Source organism: Harmonia axyridis, chromosome 4 (assembly GCF_914767665.1).
Source record: "Harmonia axyridis chromosome 4, icHarAxyr1.1, whole genome shotgun sequence".
Lineage (NCBI taxonomy): Eukaryota > Metazoa > Arthropoda > Insecta > Coleoptera > Coccinellidae > Harmonia > Harmonia axyridis.
In genome coordinates, this window is record NC_059504.1 from 24,225,186 (window position 1) to 24,246,193 (window position 21,008).

General features: G+C 35.0%; 1 protein-coding gene across 4 annotated transcripts in view; it reads right to left on the reverse strand.

Annotated features, from left to right (window-relative positions):
* The window catches only part of LOC123678795 (growth factor receptor-bound protein 10-like), a 453,358-nt gene that overhangs the window by 63,390 nt on the left and 368,960 nt on the right, over positions 1-21,008 (reverse strand). Inside the window, exons 28-29 of one of the 4 annotated variants that reach the window (XR_006747290.1) lie at positions 9,889-10,022; positions 9,541-9,764 (exon numbers count right to left, since the gene is read on the reverse strand). The exons of the other annotated variants lie outside the window; for them this stretch is intronic. The gene's annotated coding sequence lies outside the window, so the exon portion shown is untranslated. Of the gene's footprint in view, positions 1-9,540; positions 9,765-9,888; positions 10,023-21,008 lie in introns of those variants that run through there. 4 annotated transcript variants of the gene reach the window in all.

A 21,008-nucleotide genomic window follows, 5' to 3' on the forward strand; every position in this document is an offset into this window, starting at 1 on the left:
TAGTTTAAGCTGTAAGATATCATGCAATGTTTATGAATTTTTGTATTATTTATTTGTTGCTATTAGGTAGGTACCTACTTTTTGTTTTTCATGTTAGTGATGACTGTATTATCTTTGTTTGCTTACTCTACTATTTATAAAAATCACAAATTAAAATTATCGAATTGAACTTTATTTTTCATATGGGAAATCCATTGCTCATTAACAAAAAATCATCATTATTTGATGTTTTAGTGTTTTTTTAACATTTCTGACCATTCTACCTATATAGTATCATACATCATTTTGAAGGAAAAAAAATAACGAATTCAACGAAGTAATGATATATAGGGTGTTCCATTAAAAAAAATATAGGTTTGTGTTGAATCTTCAAAAACATACCCCGAAAAAAAAAATTGAGTACGCCACTGGATTCTACGCAGAATTCTGATTCAGACGTAGTTTTTACCTCAGCATTATTTCTAATAACTTCGGAGATAAAGGAGAGCTCCGAAAAGTATCAATTTCCAAAATCGCCCTGTATCTCTTGAACGGAAACAGTTATGCAAAATCTGATTAGACCAACTTGAGTTTCACGAAAAAGTAGGACAGGAACGTGAAAACCGCAAGGCTCTATCTTAAATAACAAGCGAGAAACCTGGCAGTCTCACCCAAAATGGGATGCACTGTACAATAAGATCAGAAACAGAAGAACTGAAGCTTGGAGTGCCACAAGGAAGCATATCGGGTCCCCTCCTCTTCATAGTGTATGTTAATGATTACCCATTGAACCTCAATTGGAGTGAGGATAGAGTGAACTTTGAGGACTATGTTGATGATAAGAATCTGCTGGTTATAGAGTCTCTGTGGCCAGATCTCAGGAAATTGGTTGAAGAGGTACTGAAATATACCGAAACTTGGTTTGCTCAAAACAACAGGGTCATGAACAAGGACAAAACCAACTTGATCGTATTCCATCCTCCAAATTCCAACTTAGAAGTTCCCCAATATGTAACTCTGAATTGCTGCAAATATAAGGTTTCAGAGGCCACTAGATTCTTAGGCGTACACATCGATGAGGAACTGAATTGGAAACAACACATAGAACATCCGAGTAATAAAATAGGTCCATCCATTTATGCTTTGAGAGTAGTTGCCAAATATCTTAGTAAAAAAAATATAAAGACTGTCTATCATACTACTATAGAGTCAAAATTGAGATTTGGTGTTATTTTCTATGGTTCGGGAAACATTCAGCCTTTGTTTATACTACAGAAAAAAGCTATAAGAATTATATGATAGAAAAATTATCATTCAGAGAATCATGTAAAGGATATTTCAAAAAGAACGGCATTTTAACACTTTTCTGCATTGTATATTCAAGAATGTTTAATATTTTTTCATAAACATAAAGATCTGTTTTCTCCATATCTGAATCTCAAGAAAAATTATGACACAAGAACACTATCATACAATTTACCAAAACATAGCCTTTCAACAACTCAAAAGCAAGCAGAGTACCGATGTTTAGAGTTTTTTAATGAATTACCTAAGGATATACAAAAGATTGATCTACTTAAACCTTTCAAAAAAAAGTTTTTAATTTATTATTGAACATGGAACCATATAGTATGGAAGAATTTTTTGGATGGTTAAGAACCACATTTCTTTTTCGACACTGTTTCATTTCTCTTCTTTTTTGTAACTTGAATTGTTTTGAAATAAAGATTATTTATTATTATTATTTCCCGACTTTTGCCTATACGCGTAGGATTTCTCCTCGCCGTCGGCTTCTCACTCCTCGCTAAGAGGAACATTCACTCAATCCCAGATATTTAAAATATCAGAAGGGCAAGCTCGGTCGTGTCCGGTCCTTGTGGTCCCCCTGGTTCTCGTCGAACTTCTGGTCCTCTTACAAGCGATCCTTGGACCTGTCCTTCGCTTCCTAGGAATTTTCTCACCGTCCTTGCAGAACCTAAAAGAACAGCTTTTTGCATTATATTATATATATACTCACTAACTCCTAGTTGCTTGATATTTCTCTTGAGATTTTTGGGTACTATTCCTGTTGTTGAGATGATAATTGGAATAGTTCTCGTTGATATCATTCCCCACTGGCGCTTTATCTGAAATTCGAGGTCCCTATATTTTGAAATTTTTTCGACCTCTTTTCGACGCATGTTGTTGTTATTGGGTATTGCTACGTCGATGAGTATTGCTGCCTTTTGATGTTTATCAACTAGCAATATATCTGGCCTGTTGTGAGGGACTGTTTTATCAGTCAAAACTGTACGATCCCAGTACAGTTTATAGCGTTCGTTTTCCAGGATGGTTTCCGGTCGGTATTTGTAGTATGGCACTTTTTCAGAATGAATTAGTGTTAATTTAGTTGCCATTTCTTGGTGTAGTATATTTCCTACTGCATCGTGTCTCTCTTTATATTCATTTTCTGCAAACATTTGACATCCTCCCGTGATATGTTGGATTGTCTCATTCGTTGGACACCCATAACGGCATCGATCGTCAGTAATAGTTCGATCCTTTATGATATGCTTGCAGTAATTTCTTGTTGAGATCACTTGATCTTGGATGGCTAAAAGAAATCCTTCCGTTTCTGGATAGATCGCACCTGATGTGAGCCAATAGTTCGACGCTTCAATGTCGACATGATCCTGGTTCACCTCGTTGAAATGTCGTCCATGTAGGGGCTTTTCTCTCCATCTTTGCAGTTTTTCTTGGATTGTCTGGTGGTTGTATGACAATTGCTCCTTGTGCAGTTGTAAAGGTGTTGATTCGTCTGCTTCACACAGTACTTTGTAGATCTCTGACGTGCCTGATTTGTCTTTGAAGTATGTTCGTAGGCATTCAATTTGACCATGGGCAAGTTCCATGATGTCTAGCAGACCTCTGCCTCCTTTATTCCTCGGCAGTGTCATCCTCTCAATGCTACTTTTCGGATGGTGCTTGTGTGCTTTCGTCATCAAGGTTCTCATTTTGCGTTGCAGGTTTTCCATATCTGTTTTGCTCCATGGAATGATACCGAAAGAGTATGTGAGAATTGAACATGCATATGTGTTGATGGCTCTCGTCATGTTCTTGCTGTTGAGGTTTGTTTTTAAAATTTTGTTGATTCTCCTAATGAACTCACTTGTTAAGTCTTCCTTCATTCTTTGATGGTTTATTCGTCGGTTTTGTTTCATTCCTAAGTATTTATAAAGATCGTCCGATTTCATTGCTTCTATCTCCTGTCCATTGGTGAGAGCTATCGGTTCATCTTGGATTTTTCCACGCACTACGCTAATCGTACGACACTTGTCCAATCCGAATTTCATCCCCACGTCTTTCGAAAAATTTTCCACTAGTTTGACCATAATTTGCAAGTGGTTTTTGTTGCCTGTTATAAGTTTTAGGTCATCCATGTATAACAAATGATTGAGTGCAATGGTATTTCTATTTCCTTTGACATTGAAACCTTTTTCAGTAGCATTCAGTTGTTTAGAAAGGGGGTTCAGCGCCAAGCAGAACCATAAGGGACTCAATGAATCTCCTTGGAAAATTCCCCTTTTTATTGGAATCTCTTTAGTAGTTATGTTCGCCGTAGAGAGTTCGATATTCGTTCTCCAGTTGCACATTGCATACTTCAGAAAGTTTATTGTAATTGGATCGATCTTGTATATTTCCAAAATTTTTGTCAGCCATCTATGTGGAATAGAGTCGAAGGCCTTCTTATAGTCAAAATATGTCATAAAAAGATTTCTGTGTTTTTTGAAGGCTTGGTTACATATGATGGAATCTATGATCAGCAGTTCTTTCGATCCTAGTGCATTCTTGGAACATCCTTTCTGCTGTGCTGTCATTATGTTATTTGTGTCGCAATGTTTGTAGATACGAGATGCTATACATGATGTGATGTGATTATTATTATTATTATTATTCCACTATGGTCCTTATTCTGTAAATTAAACAAGTTAACTCACGGACGTGACTGAAAACTGGAACAGTTTATTCAAGATTGGAATAATAAAATAAATTGTTCTAATGTGTTAAAATTGAAAATGTGACGAGAAAAATTCGAGTTAAGCACTCGACTTGTTGACAGGAGTTACTTATGTTCGTGAATTAAGAAGTTAAAAAAAAAAGCTTTATCTGAATATTGACGAAGCGGACAATATGAAAGTCACGGAATTGAAGGTGCAGAATTAATGGAAATGATTTCGTGTGCGATATATGTAATGACGCCTATTTTTATGTGATCAGATTCGAAATTTGCCTTATCTTAGATTAAAACTAAGCCAAGTTAATTACAGGTTTTCATGTTTAAAATTCAATCTTCAACCGAAACTTTCGTGTGGAATTATGTTAGCTCTGTAAATCGTGTAGACATTGCTTCAAGGGGTGCAATGTTCGAAAATTGCTGAGAAATGAACTGTGGTGGAATGGACCAGTGTTAAATTCTTGTAGAATTTTTCACGTGCCACAAGTGAATCACCTGAGACTAAAAATTTATTCTTTTTTTATAAATTCTCCGATTCGAATAAATTACAACGCGAACGACAAAATATGTTCGATTCAATGATAATGTTTAAATTAACAAAGTCAGAAGGTATGGTCCACTTTCAATAGATGAATTGGAATATGCAGGTATCTTGTTGATGATATTGTGTCATTTGCAAACTTTTCCTTCAGAACTGAAAATTTCTACATGTGGAAGGTTCTTGCAATCAAAAAATCGGTTGTCATCATTGACACAATTTCTTGATGAAAATGGTGTTGTAAGGGTTGAAGGTAGACTGAAAGATACTGATTTACATTTCAATATGAAACATCCTTTTGCGCTTAAAGCATAATTACCCAAAATTGCTGTTTGAGTATAAGCACCGCCAGATTTTGCATCCTGGTCCTCAATCTTTATTTTTTTGAATTAGACAATTCTACTGGCCTTTAGCTGGTTAAACGTTGGCAAAGAAAAAATTTTAATGTGTTCAAAGTGTTTTAAGATGTTCAAATTTAAAGCTGCTCCCTTGTCATGTCCAATGTCGAGTCTGAAAAGGTAAGGCTTCGGTGGCTATTTAGCATAATTGCTATCGATTATACGGACCCATTTTTTTTTAAGAATAAAAAGTGTAAAGGGAGGATTTGAATTGTCAAAGATTTATGTCAATTTTTGAATGTTTTTGTAGAAAGCCTATTCACATAACTGATTTAATAATAGCGAGTTTTTTCAGCATGTTCAAAAAGATTCACATCAAGGTGGGGGGTTTTGCTTCTATTATTCACACCGATAACGGTAGCACTTTTGTTGGAGCTGACAATGAATTGCGCGGATTCAGCAATTTTCTGTTCGAAGCATATTGATTCAACATCCAATTTGAATTTAAAATGGAAATTTATTCCACCATATGTACCTAATCACGGTGTACTATGGAAAAGTGCACCGAATTTCATCTAGAGACAATTAATTCGAACTAGTTGCCCGCCTCGGCTTCGCACGTTCTTCAGAGTATCAAATTATACTCTATGATTGCTCACTCGGTCAGAGGAAAAACGAAAGCCTTTCGTTTCTTTACCGTACGATTTTGTCGAAAATATTTTGTTGTATAAACCTTTCCAGGACAGTAATGAACACAATAAAAAAAAAGTATCCAATTTAATGCAGTCATTTGAACGTGATACGCTTACATAATATCCATAGATCCTCTTTTATATATAAACATTATTAGTCTAAAATCCCGATATAAAACGACCTTCATCGAGATGCTCATTTGATAAGATGTATTTTATATTTAATTCAACATGTTAATAAATATATCACATATGGGTTGCCTTACAAATTTAAGTCCAGAGTATGTTTAATTAATAATTAAAAAAAATTTTTTTTCAAAAAATTTCACCGGTTTGATTATTAGATAAATTCTATACCAATCGAAAGTATGAAGCCCATAGAATGTGCAAACGTTAGGTTGCCTATTTTTTTCCGGTCACAACTCTCGGGTAGCCAGGTATAAACAGGTAAATCTATACTAGCATTTTGCAACGGTCTGATTATTGAATCAAAATCAATAAAATTGAAGATTATTTTATTATGAACACGGTGGGATAGGGTTGCCTGCGAAAAATCAGTCCCGAAACCCGGTTGTCAAATTTTAAAAAGTTAAATATTGCTGTGAATGTGTGCGACTGAGAGGTCCCAATCAACCATCTCATGCAATAGAAGGGGACACAGCATAGCAGCTGTTCGTAGTCCGTCCAGTGAAAGAAAGAGAGTGCGCATGCTATTTGTTCTTGGAAATGAAAAGGATAGCGATAGACTCGTATATGCGTGCATCATTTTGGAGTAGATAATTATCAAAATAGAGGAATAGTTATTTAATTTTTTTATATCAATTAATTATATAATTCAAGTGACGCACTGGGTAGCTGAACAAAATTGTATTTAAAGTTTTTTTTTTACGAAAAGCTAATTTTACTACACAGTTTTTAAAAGTTTCATCGTTAAAATCAATTATATTATGATCCGAATCACATAAAAAACACTTTTTTGCCATTTTTTATACAATAAATAGTTGCATGTTGTTTCAGTTGTGATTATAGCGACAATCTACTCCAAAATGATGCACGCATATACGAGTCTATCTCTATCCTTTTCATTTTCAAGAACAAATAGCATGCGCACTCTCTTTCTTTCACTGGACGGACTTCAAACAGCTGCTATGCTGTGTCCTATTCTATCGCATGAGATGGTTGATTGGGACCTCTCAGTCGCAAACATTCACTCGCAGCAATATTTAACTTTTTAAAATTCGACAACCGGGATTCGGGACTGAATTTTCGCAGGCAACCCTATACCACCTTGTTCATAAAAAAATAATCTTTAATTTTATTGATTTTGATTCAATATTCAGACCGTTGCAAAATGCCAGTATAGATTTACCTGTTTATACCTGGCTACCCGAGAGTTGTGACCGGAAAAAAATAGGCAACCTAACGTTTGCACATTCTATGGGCTTCATACTTTCGATTGGTATAGAATTTATCTAATAATCAAACCAGTTGAATTTAAAAAAAAAAAATTTTTTTTCTTAATTATTAATTAAACCTACTCTGTACTAAAATTTGTTAGGCAACCCATATGTGATATATTTATTGACATGTTAAATTAAATATAAAATACGTTTTATCAAATAAGCATCTCGGTGAAGGTCGTTTTATATCGGGATCCTATACTATATAATGTTAGATTTGAAACATTGGCCATTCAAATAGAAGATGTATGCGTCTTTAAAGATTTAAATGATGTATCAGCGAATCTGGTATCAATTTTCCAAAATTTATATTTCCCAATTATATTAGCAATATGAATAGAAAGGCGAACTAATGCATTTAGATACCGGTATATTGGTGCTCATGAAAAATTACCATGGACCAGTAAATAGTCCACTGGACTGATTGGACGAGTAGCAGTTCGAAGGAAAAGATTTCGTTTCCTGAATAGCAGAACTTTCAAACTTTGTATTCCGAATGAGTGAGGAGATCTGTGAGACATTTGTGTCCTTCACCTCTACACCTTGACAAGTGATATATGAAATCTAAGAAATCTTATGTACTTATATTATTTTGTAATGGATTTTTTTAACAATAATTTATCAATAGGTACTTGATTTTGTGATTTAGTAATTTTCTTTAGTTTTGAATCCATCGAAAGAGAGCTTTGTGAAAAATTTACCTAAGGGTAATAATTTTAAATCGATATGAAGACGTGTACACAATTGAAATTATGAAAACCATAATGAGAGACCTCAATGTCAAACACTAATATTTGTACTTTCAGATTTTTTTATGTTGAACTTATTGACTGAAATAACGAAAATTATAAGAAATATCATTAAATATAATATTACGGTATAAAGGCCAGGCCATCACTGAGTTCCCTGGAATCGTATCGCCAAGGGTTTCTGGGAGTGCTGTAATACCATAAAGCAAGCAACCAGAGGCAATAAAGTAACTCAACTATGGGTACCGCGGGCGTGGTGGTAATGAAGGAAATGAAAAAGGCTATAAACTTGCAAAAATGTATCTAGGTTAACACATGTTGGTCCTGAGCCCTTCTGCAGAAGGGCTCAGGCACACATGTGGGTTTGGAAAGGACCCACCTATATAAGGTTGCGATCCAAAAATGGAAGTGGGACAATAGAAAAATTCTCTGGAGGAACACTCCAGGTCTTGCTCAGACAAAGAAATTTGTAGTAGTTTCACCGACCTATATCAGGAAACTGTTGTAGTTACCACAAGCTGAGCTTCATGTAATGAGATCTGAAGGCTCTGTGGAAAGGGGGTAGAAACAGACAAATACAAAGCGTGCAAATGTCCGGGGTTGACGAGTCTAAGAACTACTCAAATGCGAAAGTCAGTTCTGGATACTCAGGAAGTAATAACCAAGGCTGCTAAGGTTATCGTTCGTTTCGTTAACAGTATCGACGGCCTCCCTGGGTATGTATGACTAGGAGAAAAGTAAGGATTAAAAACAAAAGATCAACTTGGTCACAATTCCCAGAAGGCTAACAGAGCCGCAACGACCCCGATTCAGTGAATAATAATGATAATATAATATGTTTAGGCTTGAATAATTTTAATGAATAGATCGACTGTTCATATAGAGGATTTGTTTTTTTCTTCGGTGTAAAATTTGTAGTCCGATATTCTTTATGTCATCAAGTTCGACATCATCTAATCTAATCCTATAGGAACTTGATCATTTTTTTCAAAAATCCTAATGTTTAGATATTTCCGGTATTTCAATGTATAATGAATGAAAAATTGTCATTCTGGAAGAGCTATGCTTCAAGTTTTTTGGGATGTATTTTTCCAAATTCACCTCACATTAGTGAAAACGAAAATAAAATAAGTTACTATCTCCGTACTTCACTCTGGCAATATTCTTCTCTGTTGTAGTGACCATCCAGTAGTCTATTGCCAATTGATGGACACTGGATCCCCTCAGGTTTGTTATTGGACTGCATTTGGGTAGTTTCAGGTGTCACTGAGCAATTCGATTTTGCGTGGGAAGTTGAATTGAAAAGAGCCTATAAATTTCATTCATAATATCTATGGCTATAGAGTAAGTTTGTTAACTCGCAAGATTATTCTTTCTCTCGAAAAAAAATAGAACGTAGCTATATTTAAATTTTTCCGATCAGACAATTTTACGAATATGATGTCTCTTCAATGAACGAAGTTTATGAAACTAATAATGTTTTACCATAGATATATTAATAGAGCTATGAATCTTAAGGAATTGAAGTCAGTAATATTTTTTTAAATCAAAGTTGTTAGTGTTCTAACCTGTTATAAATCCTTTGTTCAGCAAACTAAAGTTGAACCTTTTTGGAAATAAGAACCAAACTTCTTCGATCGATGTGGATGAATTATTTTTGAGGAGAAGGCTTTTTTTTAGGTATGTAAGACCATGTGACGAAGTGAAGATATCAGCTCTCCTATAACTGGTCAAAAGAATTTTTGTCATAAAATCAAAGGTATTGAGGTATATTGAAGGATATTCAACAATGAATTCAATGTGTTAGGTACACTATAATCGAAGAATTATTGATTCAAAACTACATTAGAAATAACATAATAATGCTAGAAAACGAATTCAGAGTGTTTCATTTGAATTGATGACTCATTTGCATGGAAAAATTTCAACAGAATCGGTAGATTTCCAATTGTAGTCCATTATGCTTTTAACGATAACAACGATTCAATTTTTGCCATATGGTTATCAATCAAATCTGCAAAAAAATACAGATCGATGTGAAAATTTGATTGCTTCATAAGCTATTTAAAAGTAATTTTTTTATAGTGCTTTTGAGATAATCTCACATTTGAAAACTAATTATGTAGAAGTTCACTCACCTTCCAACTCAAAAAGATGCAGTTTATTACATTCCATACGATATATAGTTTTGAACAATTATTTCATCAATCTAGTTAACATCAGTTATTAAAAATTTCAACATAGATGTTCTAATTTCACACATAATAAGCATCTGGAATAAAAAAAACAAGCATAATCCAATTATATACATAAAAAACGGTACATATCAAATTTTTAATTTCTTCATGGAATTATTGGAATTTGGACTCAGAGAAAACCATCAGGAGGGGTTCTATTCTGAATGACATTTTCAGCAATTTGGATAGAAAACTTCGAGGTGATAGTATTTCATTGAATGGATGTACTATCAATTATTGAAAGTTTATAAACAACGATATGAAGGTTCATTCCATAAGGATCATATGGTATCATTCAGATCTTTCGGACGAACATCTCAGTAACTATTATTAGCTTTATTTAGTACAATTTCCAATAGAGTAGGAAATAATATTATACGATAGATTAACTATTTATCTGGTTAATGTATCAACAATAGGAAACTGCCATCAACATAACCATTTCCAGACAGAAGGTCTCCACGCCATCATTATCGAATCATAATCGAAAGCAACCCAAGGAGAATGTGTGTCATCAAGGGAGAATAGCGATATACCGGTTTCACCCATATTAGGGATCATCAGAATCAGAATCAGAATCAGAAAAACATTTATTAAACATTAAAATATATACAATACACACAATATACATAATTGTTTTCATATTTTCTTATACAATGATAGTTCCTACATAAGATGTTTACCTATCTTTCTTTTTATGTGGTATTATATTACCTTACAATAGTTAAAATTTCATACAAGTCGAGTATTCTTTTATAAATTTAAGTTTTCGTTGTTTTTACAGGGAAATAAAATAAGAAAAAACCTGCTTTAATTTGTTCAATATAAATTATTGATGTGGGGTTTTAAGTTTTACCTTTCGGGGTTTTATGACTATTTTTTAGAATACTGTTTATATTCTTCGTAGAAAATTGGTAGGTGTTCATAGGGAAGAACATGCCGACCATTTCGATTCTTATCACAGAATCGAATTTTTGTTATCCGACTAACCGGATCGCTCACATAACAGGATTTCTCATAAAATTTGGAGGCTATGCCATCTATGTATTCCTTCAGAGTTTCAATTCCTGAGGCGTCATGGAGTGTTGTCACCCTTGTATACCTATTTTTCTTCAAAACCATCCTCAGTATTTGGTTTTGGAATTTTTGTAGTGGGCTTAATGGTGTAGGTTTTAAATGACACCAAGTAGGTGCTGCGTATGTAATAATTGGGCGGATCAGTGCAGTATAAATCAGTTTCTTGTTTTCTGTATTTACTAAACTGTTTTTGTGCAACAGAGAATGTAGGGTCCTTTTAACGGCGTACGCTTTTGTTAATGTATTATCGATGTGTTTGTGGAAGTTTAATCTTGAATCTAGTGTTAATCCTAGATATTTCACAGACTCTTTCTGTTTGATGATGTGATTATTAAAAGTGAGAGGCGAAACTAAATTTCTATCATTAATTTTCCTACTGAAAACGATCATTTCGGTTTTATTTCCATTTACTTTAATTTTCCACCTAATATAGTAATCCATCAATATTCGTAAATGGTATTGTAATAATTTCGAAGCCACTATTGCACTGAAAGAATGAGCGTAAATCGCGGTATCATCCGCAAAAAGTGCAGTTTTCGTATTGGGAAATGGTGGGAGATCGTGTATATACAAGTTGAATAGTTTGGGCCCAAGGACGGAGCCTTGAGGTACACCTGCCGAAATTGTGATTGGATTTGATAATGTTTGGTTCAATTTGACCATGAATTTTCTCTCTAATAGATAAGAATTAATTAATTTTATGATGAATGTGGGGAGTTTAAGGTTGATCATTTTGTATAGTAGTCCTTGGATCCAAACTCGATCAAACGCTTTTTCTATGTCTAATAGTACCATCACTGTGTTCTGTTTTTTATTGAATGCATTGATGGTGTCGGTTATGATTCTTGCTAATTGGTGGGTTGAACTGTGCTTTTCTTTGAATCCGAATTGAAATGGGTCTCGCATTTCCGACCTCTCAAGCGTTTTTTTGAGTATGTTAAAAATTACTTTTTCTGTAAGTTTACTCAACATCGGCAACAAACTAATAGGCCTGTAGCTTAAAGGCGAGTGTTTGTCTTTACCTGCTTTATGAATAGGTATCACCATTGCGGTTTTCCATATTCTGGGCCAATAATTCAATTTTATGATAGCGTTCACTATATAGGTCAATTGTACCAAAGCTTTTTTAGAAAGATTTTTTATTAATTTGTTGTCGATGTCATCGAGTCCTGGGGATTTATTGGGTGGGAGGGTTTTAATTAGTTCTTGAAGATCTGAGGGATTTGTTAGGTATTTATTGGGTTCGGTGTTACTTTGGTTGGAATTCCGTAAAAAGTCAGACACGGTATTTTCTATGAGGCGATCAGTATCAGAATGATCTAAATTGTGAATTTTTTCGAAGGTTTTGGCCATTAACTCGGCTTTCTGTCCGTCTGTGACAAAGAAATTTGAATCGTGATTCAATTGGGGTATGGTAGTATCTTTTTTCTTCAGAGTCTTTGTTACTTTCCACAAGGAACCGTCCGATGGATTGAGTTTTTGAAGTTTATTATTCCATTCTTGATTTTTATAAATTTGGATTTCTCTTTTTATCATTGCGGAAAGTGATTCAGAATTGATTTTTTCTAGGGGATCACGAAAGCGTTGCCAACGTTTGCGAGTTCTATTCCTAAGTCTAATTAAGTCAACAATATATGAGGGGAGTGATTCGGCGAATGGATAGATTCTTTTGGATTTTGTCGTACGGTTCCGTGCGTAAGTGAGACACTCTGAAAATTTCAATAGTTCTTGCTCTAAACATTCAGCAGAGTTAACGGCATTATTTATGACTATTTTTTCATTGAGAATTCTCCGAAATTCCTTCCAGTTTGTAGTTGAATAGTCAAAGATGTTTTTGGAAGTATTGTTACGAAAGTTTCCGAATATTTCAAACTTTATGACATTATGGTCCGAATTTAACTCAGGTAAAGATTCGAGTTCACTAATACGGGTAAAGGATTTTGCTAATAAAATATCTATTGTTGAGGGAGTGGTGCTGTTATACGGAAATAGGGTAGGACTGGGTGAGTAATGTAGATTACAGTCTGGATTTTTTTCCAAGAATTTCAACAGGGTTCTTCCGTTTGTATTATTATTGAGATTTCCCCAAACACGATGTTTGGCATTTAGGTCTCCAATTACAAGAGTTTCTCTGTTATTTAAAAGACTTTCTAAGCAGGTTTCTCTGAATTTATTCGAAGGGCTATTATAAACACAAATTATTTTAGGACCATTTTCCACTTGTATACCTACATTCTCTATTGAACAACTAGTACTAGGTAAAATTTTATATGGAATTGAAGTATGTACGAGAATGGCAACACCTCCGTAGTGAGTATTATTTGAACGATCCATTCTAGCCACGTGGAAGCCTTTTATTTTAAAATTATCCGATGATGTTAACCTTGTTTCGTTTATAAGAAAAATTTTGATGGAATGTTGTTTTAAGAAATACGAAATTTCGTACTCCTTATCACGAACTCCGTTGGCGTTCCAGGAAGCTAAATTAAGTCTATGTGCTGGTTTACTAGTCATTATATGCTATCAAGAAAAGAATGAAAAGTTTGGAATTTTTCATAGCCAGATTCGCATCTAGCCAATTTTTCGTTTAAAGTTCTAATTTTTTGCAGAAAGTCTGAGATATTGATGAAGTTATTCAATTTGTTGAATTCATTTTTGAGTTCTGTAAATGTACCGAATTCACCTGTGGGTTGTTTTGGAATTTTGCGTTCTTCTATTTCTTTTGAACTATTTTGACGGATGTTCTCTTTCTCCTCCCGTCTTCTCAGGCGTTCCTCCCAAGGGTTCTCTTTCGGCAAAGGCGCTGGTATATATTTTTTTGGTTCTTCTTTCTTCTTGTTGGAGGTTTTGTGCAGTTTCTCCAAAAGGTTTATATATACCTCACACTTTATGGAATTTGCTGGATGATCCCCACCGCAGTTCGCACATTTCGCAGGTGTGTCCATTGTTTTCGTACAGTCTTTCGTCAGATGTCCCTCTGCACATTTCAGACATTGATAGGATCTGAAACAATTTGAGGTAGCATGGCCCCAATTTTGACATCTCCTACACTGCGTGATCTTTCTGTTAGAGTAATGTCGTTCCCATGATACGACGGTGTAGTTGACAATCCTGACATGTTGTTTCAGGTATCGAAGTGTGGTTTTTTGGTCGGTTATGACCAAGTACGCTGGATTTCTGGTTCCTTTCATTTTGAAGATGTCTTTTATATTTAGGTTACTCTCCGACAGATCTGTTCTCAGGTCTTCAAGGTTTTGGTCATCGTTTAGGCCTCGTACGACGAATGCATGGGATTTTTTGTCCCTCCTGGTAAATGAGTGGAATTCCAGGTCGTCGGATAAGAAATATTTTTTTAGATTGTTGAACGCCTCTTCGGTTTCCACAAAGACGTTCGATGTATTTTTCCCATATCGGATATGGAATTTTGTCTCTTCGCCAATAATTTTTTTGATTATTTTCACCGTTTCGGAGTGTTTTTCAAAAACCCCATCTACAACTATTGGGGGTATTCTCAATTTAGGTTTTGCTGTAGGGACTGACGGTTCGGGAATGTCGTTTCCTAGGGGTTCGAAACGATTCTTCAATGTTATGCGCGGGGGACTTGAAATTTCCATTGGTAGTGGCGGAAATACTCCTCCTGGGTGCGTTTGGTTAGGATTCTCCTCATCGCGGAGTTTAACTTTTTTCCTCTTCGTAGGGCTCACACTCATTTTGTATTGGCTGGTTACGAAAAACTTAAACACTTAAGTCTTTGTTTCTTACTCACAACACTACACTTACGGCGCTGACACTAATTGAAGTCTAGGCAATAGAACCAAACTTTCAAATCACATTACTCACTGACACTATTAGGGATCATCAGTACCGCATAATTCTACCCAAGATGACAAACAAACGAAATAGCAGGCACCTTATTGAACGCTGGCAGACGCTAGTCAGTATGAATTACTGCGGAGCGCCACCCAGCGGACAAATAACCTAACTACCACCTCCACGGGTACCTCGAAAAAGCAGAATCCCACGTAAACAAGGAAACTCTTCCGTTTTTCAGCCTAAGCGACATTCGTGGTGAAAAAGAACGAATAAAACGGCTGATACTTGGAAATAATTGATGAGAAGAAAAATTGTACTGAATATTGTACTTATTTTTCTTTTATACAATAGTAATAAATAAATAATAACTTCATTTCCAGAAGAATATAGAACATTATAGAAAAAGTCAAAATAATGAAATTATAATAGGGATTATCGAGAATTAAAAAAAATAAATACCAAATTTTCATGTCCAGTTATGTTGCAAGAAGAGCACTTGGGTTGGGAGGCCTTTTCAGGCTTGAGGCTGCTTCTTTTTGTATTAATGACCTGGCCAGCTTTGGAAAACACCCTCTCGCATGGTACAGATGTGGCAGGAACACACAATCGTCGCTTCATCGATATGTATAGATTTGGATATAAGAGTCGACGTTCGTTCCACCACTGGAGAGGATCATCTGTTCTTTTTATGAGTGGCTCATTTAAATATTTATCAATTTCGATAATACTAGCTGCTGTGGGATTTCGGACCATCTCTTTTTCAATTGCCTCGTCGAACTCGGCCCACACATTGAGGTTGACATAAGTCGATTGACTCGATGTTTGTGGTATTGGTGGTAGTTCTTCATCCACAAATAATGAACGGAGTTTTTTCTTTATGGAGTTGAGGCACTGATCATATTTTTCCTTATGTAAAAATGCGTGCTTCTTAAATCTGGGATCTAATAGAGCTGCTTCAGTGGCCAACGTGTTGTTCTCTATATCTTTAAATCTCTCATTTGATTGGTCACGGAGAGTATATAATAATCGCAGATATTGATCAGGTCCACTTTGAGTGATAGCTCTTTCCACTTGAGTTTTCATAATTTTGAACAGAACCAACACTTTGGAAATTGATACGGATGTTTCAGTGCTCATATCAACAGTCACCTCATCAAATGTTTTTAAAATTCCCACGCACTTTTCTAACAGAGTCCACTCATCTGGGGTTAAAGTGTTGAGCTGAGGTTGATCAATGGCCAGTGCACTAACAACAGCATCCTTCATTTTGAGGAGTCTGTCCAGCATATCGTATGTTGAATTCCACCTCGTCACGACGATCTGTTTTAGTTTAAGAATGGGTAAATTCATTTGTTTTTGTATTTCAGTAAGTCTGCTACAAGCTGAGGAACTATGCTTGAAGTATTGAACTATTGCCTTCGCTTTATCCAACTGTTCCTTTAAAGCATCCAAGCTATGTTGAACTGTTAGATTTAAGGTATGGGCAAAACAAGGAAAATGTCTCCAGGTAGTCAAGTGAATGGCTGCCACTATATTAGCAGCATTATCCGTTATTATACCTGTAATCTTGTTCGCAATACCCCAATGTATGGTTTCGTTTAATAAAAAATTAGATAAATTTACGGCAGTGTGCCGCTCATGGAACTCAGTGCAGCCTAAAAGGACGGATTTCAAAGCCGTGTCCTTATCTATGAAATGCGCAGTAGGAGCTATGTAACTTACATTATTTAATGATGTCCAGCCATCTGTGGTTAGACATATCGCATCGGCCTCGGATATTAATTGTTGCACTCTTTCTTTGGTTATTTGGAAAAGTTTTGGAATCAAATTATTCGATACGGTTTAACGGCCGGGTAATGTATAAGTTGGTGAGATCATTTTATACAAATTTCTAAATTCAGGCTCATCTACTATTGAAAAGGAATGGAACCCTTTTACAATAAATTTAATCAATTGTTCATCCAGCTGTTTTGTTTGACTGATTGGTAATGGTTTGATGGACCTTGCAAATTATTATTATTATTATAAACAGATACTGAGATGAGGCTATATGGCCTATAAATCTCATACAAAAAAGAAAAATAAACACCTTAGGAGATAAATGTAAGAAACAAAACAAAAAACATTCTAAGCAAAAATAGAGTCTAGTCTGTTTTTGAACGAATTCACACTCTCAGCACCCACGACACTCTTCGGTAAAGAGTTCCACCTACCGAATACCCGATTCGGCTGGAAAGACTCTCTCGCACGTGTACGAAACACCTCGTGGTATAACTTATACCGGTGGCCCCGGAGATGATTTTCGTTCATCATAAAGATGTCAGCGAGATCACCACCAATAAAATTGTTTAAGATGCGATAAGTCACAATCAAGTCACCCCGGACACGACGGTCACTAAAACTACTCAACCGGAACATCTGCAGTCTCTCCTCGTAAGATGGTCGAACTCGTCCAAAAGGAATCCTGGTTGCAGAGCGCTGTATTCTCTCCAAACGTTGTTGATCACAAATCAGGTGAGGAGACCACGTGGGGCCGGCGTGTTCGAGAATCGGTCGGATGTAGGTTACATAAAGCTGCCTGCAAGTGACAATCGAAGATCTGGGAAACACCCGCCGAATCAGGTACAACATCTTACTGGCTCTAGAGACTAAATTACCCACATGGGCAGACCAGGAGAGATCCTCTGAAAAGATGACACCAAGGTCATTATGCTGCCTGCACGACTCCAGAACACGGCCATCAAAAAAGTATTGATTGAAAAGTTCAAAATTGATTAATTGTTGTTTGCGTTTGCACGCGTGGGAGTGCCGAACAAGGGTTAAAGAAGATGAAGATGAAGTAGCCGATTCTTCAGGTATTGTAAGTAAACTATTCTGGCTAGTTTGTACGCTGGCAGATTCTATGGATGTTTGAACCGTAGCTTCGGCCACTGGGTTTACATGTGTTGCTGATGGTTGTTGTAATGATACTGTCCAATGTAATTTTTGAAATGTCTATTTAAATTACCAGTGCCACCGTTGTCATAACTTGAAACTTTTGAGCAGTACTCGCATTTAGCCTTCTCATTATTCACTATAGTAAAGTGCTTCCATATTGCGCTTCTCTTTCTTGTTATATCTGACATTGTTCTAGTAGAAAAAACTAAAAGTAGCCAATAATTTAAGGTCCCACTGGAATTTTAAGAAACAGTTTTTGATTATAAAAATTTATTGAGTCAACTTGATGAAGGTAATTCAATATAAATATCAAAAAATCAACAACTTCGTGTCTATTGCCTACACATTAATATATGTTTATGATCTAGTTGGTTTATATTTGTCTTGAAATTCAATTCCAATTCTAAAAATGACAAAATTAAAAATCAATCAAAAAAAATCCAAAATAACTGAAACTGTATAAATTGATTAAACGATTAACAAATTGAATAACTAAACTAACATAAAGACAGATTTACGTTTCGGAATTATTGTATTTAATAATAAAATTCATGAATTTAAGTACTCACCCCTTGTAAATATCCTTCACAACAATTGCTATTGAGAAAATTGAAACGAACTAAACGTAACCCTTGATAGTACCTAAGGATTCGCAGGTGAAAGTGAATATAATCACAGCAGGTACTCAGGTAGTTATAAGTACATAAATCATCAGGAAGTCATAGATCCTTTTCTTGTTATTCTCGTGAACTAAATAGACAAATCGACATTTACAATTGAAATTACTTTAAAAATTTCTTACATTTTTATTTAAAAAAAAAACTAGAAAGGAGTCTATTAATACCGGATTTTTTCATTGTGAATCCTTTCCCTTACTAGTTTACCTTAGTTCGAGTCTTGAATTTTCTCAATTGCAATTGTTGTGAAGTAAATTCAAGAGGTGAGTTTGTAAATTTAGTAATTTTGTTGAACTTTAAGGTAGTGATGAGGAAAAATTGTATTATGAAATAAAAAAATTCCGAAACGTACGTCTGTCCTTTGTTAATTTAGTTATTCAATTTGTTATTCGTTTGCTCAATTTGTACAGTTTTAGTTATTTTGAAATTTTTTTTGGTTGGTTTTTGATTTTGTCATTTTTAGAATTAGAATTGAATTCCAAGACAAAATGAACCAAATATATCCAAAACATACATTATTATGAAGAGAATGGACAGAAAGTTGCCAATTTTTTGATTGTAGTAAAGAAGGAATAAAAAATAAAACAGTCACTGGACTATCAAAATATGAAATTTCGAGGGATTTCTTGAAAAAAAGATATTTTTTTTTATTAATTATATTAATTGATAATGTTCCGTTAAAATCAAATATATCAAATTTCGAATACACGAAAAATATTGAACGCAGACGATCAGTTCGCAGGTCGTAGGTTATGGTCATACGGTGCAACCGAGGGTGCAACTGATCCATATGAAATTCGATCTCAAAGCTCGCTCTCGCTTCTCGATCTCCATCGACCAATCACGACCGACTCGATCATTTCATTCAGCATGAGCTATTCGGACTTTTGGAGAAGCACTGGGTCACTTTGACTGATATGAGTGCCATCTATCAGATAAATACCACAACTTTCGATGGGTTTCTGAAACTATAGAAATCTACCATAAATCTCGAAGCATATTCGAATATCATCGAGTCGGTCAGATGATCGAATCATTTTGAGATCCGTGACCCGATCGTTCTTGTATAGGTTATAAGCGAATCAAAGTGATTCGATCGATCGTGATCGACACAGCCCTAATCGCTATTCTCCCTTGATGACACACATTCTCCTTGGGTTGCTTTCGATTATGATTCCTACGTTGGGTCGTGGAGACCTTCTGTCTGACAATGGTTATGTTGATGGCAGTTTCCTATTGCTGATAAATTAACCAGATAAATAGTTAATATATCGTATGATATTATTACTTACGCTATTGGAAATTGTACTAAATATTGTACTTATTTTTCTTTTCATCAATTTTTTCCAATTATCAGCCGTTTTATTTGTTAATTATCAGCTTTGTTGAAAATACTTTTCAAGAGAAGAAAAATTTTCCTGAATTTTTATGTTTCTTTGAAAAAATTATCGGGAATTGTGTGTTACAGTGTTTTTTGTGTCTAACGTTACAGTATTAGTCACTTTTTGAATGAACAAGCTCGCAAAAGCTGAAATTACGTCAATGCTTCTCGATCTTTTTTCCCGATCAATACCAAAACATATAAGGTATGTCAAGATAATAAGTCAATATTGGCAATAATGAACAGAGAGGCAATTTTCGATTTCATATCTACTGCTCTCCATTTTTCTGAGAGGCGATAATCAATTTGATATAATAGCAATTCAAGAGACATGTTTAATCTTCGAGAAATTCACCCTTGGGATTTAGTATTGTGGAAAAGGGATATTCTATTCCATTTATATTTCCCCAGAGTATCGTCCAGCACTAAAGGCGCTGAAAATTGGGAAAGATAATTTTGATAGCAGTTTGGTGGCTGAGGAAGCTCATTCGAGTGCAGTTGTTTTATATATAACTATAAAAAAACTATACTTAAAAATAGAAAACTGCAGTCTGCACAGAAAATTATGCAGGGTGGCCACTTTTTTAATGGGATTGTATTGGTAACTTTTAAACCATGAGAGTTAGAAGGTCGGTCAAATGGAGAAAAAGTTGCATGCATAGAAGTATTATCAAGCAGTTCAACCAAATCGAGATTATCAGGGCCGGTTATTGAGATATCATAAGAAAAGTAAATTAGGTCATTTTGGTTTTTCTTTTTTTCCCACTTCATTTCAAATATTATCAAAAAATGGTACAGGAATTTTTTATTCGACAGTAAATTATCATCCATTTGACGTAATCAGATATCAATGTTCTGATCCAAATTTAATCGAACCCAGAAAAAAAATCGAGAACTGTGGCCAGTGAATGAAATTTTTCAAAAACTGCTGTCAATAAAATAGCCAAGAGACGTGAATACAATGATTTTAAATTTGAATACCAAGCCTTGCAAAAATTATATCGTAGTGATCTCAAAATAAAGTTCGATTCTGTAATTAGCTTCAACGAACCAAATGACGAATACAACAATAGTGATACCTCGCGAGAAAATTGAGAATGTTTTGGAAGGTATTGAAGAAGACCAAACAAGCAAAT